The following is a 2401-nucleotide window of genomic DNA, read 5'->3' as shown; positions in this document are numbered from 1 at the left end:
TACTTTTAGCGTGTGTAGAGCAGCATATCTCCACCAGACTCCATGTAAATAATCACTACTTTTAGCGTGTATAGAGCATCTTATCTCCACCAGACTGCATGTTTATTATCACTACTTTTAGCAATAAGCTGAATAAAACGTGTTATAGGATGGTAACATTATTGTTTGTTTACATGGAGTCTGGTGGGTATAGCAATAGCAATTTTGCAGAAAAATCTAAAAAAGTATCTCACTCTTTTAAATAAGGTATTTTTCTGCAGGCATCCTTTCCATAATGTTGTCAGACACTTAGAATAATAATAACCTGAGCCTGTCAGCGGCAAAACAAGCACTTTTGTGGATGTAAATTGAAGGTGTGCAATTGCCCATTAGCCTAAGACAAAACATGGGAAAACCCGGTTGAACAAACTAAAGTTACCCTTTAAAGTTCTGATCTCATATTCAACTCTAACTAAAAAGATGTTCACTTTTCTTTCTTCAGATTTGTATCTATGTTCTGATCTGGTGTACAAAGTTTGCGTGTAACAGAAACATTTATGAATTATACTAAAAAATGCCCTTTTATTCAGCACTTATCTGCCATTGTGCCTTTTCCCCGTTGACGTGTACGATGAAGAGTAATTCTTATCCGAGAGTTTTTATGAAGCATGTGAAGAATTTCTGATGTATAAATACAGAGATGGAGCGCTGACCGGCTCCAAATGTGGAAAACTTGCATAAACTACTCTTCAATAAAGAAAAATGTCTAATTGACTGAGCTCCAACATCCTGTCTGTCTGACCTACTGCCCCCCCCCCCCCCCCCCCCCCCCACTGACTCTGTAGACTAAACTATCGAAGGAATTCACATGATTTTCAGATGCCAAAATGATGTTAAATTAACCCTTGTGTTGTCCTTGAGTCAAATTTATACCAAAAGTGTGGAAAAAAGTGACAAAGATTTTGTAAAAAAGTTACAAAACACTTGGAAAAAAGTGGCAAAAAAATTGGATAAAGCAAGAATCTTTTTTTAAAAAAGTGATAAAAAAGTGACAAAAACTTGGAAAAAAGTGACAAAAAACTTGAAAAAAACGACAAAAAAGTGACAAAGATTTTGTAAAAAAGTTACAAAACACTTGGAAAAAAGTGGCAAAAAAATTGGATAAAGAAAGAATGTTTTATATAAAAGTGATAAAAAAGTGACAAAAACTTGGAAAAAAGTGACAAAAAACTTGAAAAAAGTGACAAAAACTGAAAAAAAGTGGCAAAAAAGTGGCAAAAAAATTTGAAAAATCAAGATCTTTTATTTAAAAAAAGTGACAAAAACTTGGAAAAATGTGACAAAAAACGTGACAAAAACGTGCCAAAAAAACTCGGAAAAAAAGTGACAAAAAACTCGGAAAAAGTGACAAAAAAAGTGTTGTTAAAAGTGTTTTTAAAAGTGTTGTTAAAAACGTTACAAAACACTTGGAAAAAATTGGAAAAAAAATTGGATAAAGCAAGAATCTCTTTTTTTAAAAAGTGATAAAAAAGTGACAAAAACTTGGAAAAAAATGACAAAAAAACTTGAAAAAAAACGACAAAAAAGTGACAAAGATTTTGTAAAAAAAAGTTACAAAACACTTGGAAAAATGTGGCAAAAAATTGGATAAAGAAAGAATGTTTTTTATAAAAGTGATAAAAAAGTGACAAAAACTTAGAATAAAGTGACAAAAAAATTGAAATAAAGCGACAAAAAAGTGATAAAGATTTTGTAAAAAGTGCCAAAAAACTTGAAAAAAGTGACAAAAACTCTGAAAAAAGTGACAAAAACGTGACAAAAAAACTCGGAAAAAAAGTAACAAAAAACTCAGAAAAAAGTGACAAAAAAGTGACAAAAAAATTGGAAAAAGCAATAAAAAAATAAATAAAAAGTGACAAAAACTTGGCGGCGTGACAACACAGTTTTGGACATTGGTGCAGTACTGAGCGAGATGGCTGCAGCGTTGATGGAGGTCAATGGGACAACATCCCAGCCTTCAGGGCTCAGACTCTGGGTCACGTTCTACGTCTAACAACACGAAAAGTGCGTAGAAGAACTTTGATTCTCAAAAAGCACATAATGGAAACAGGCTCTCATAATATTCCATAATGCAGTTCTGTTGGTTCGGTGCCCCCCCCCGCCCCCCCCCCCTCACCCATAATCACATTATGCTGTTGTGAACTCTGCGGTTTTCCTTCTCGAGCCCAGAACCCGGACTGTTTACAGGTTTTGGGTTTCCATGTCGCTGTTTGTGGTCGGGAGTCGTACGAAGTGTCAGGCCGAATCCGAGGGAACAGGATCAAGAAGAGGGCTGAAGAGGGCTGAAGAGGGCTGAAGAGGGCTGAAGAGGGCTGAAGAGGGCTATTGTGTTTCACAGCTCGGATGTAATCAGAAACACATG

This window comes from Etheostoma cragini, chromosome 4, assembly GCF_013103735.1.
Source record: "Etheostoma cragini isolate CJK2018 chromosome 4, CSU_Ecrag_1.0, whole genome shotgun sequence".
Classification (NCBI taxonomy): Eukaryota; Metazoa; Chordata; class Actinopteri; order Perciformes; family Percidae; genus Etheostoma; species Etheostoma cragini.
This window is presented reverse-complemented; position numbering follows the sequence as displayed.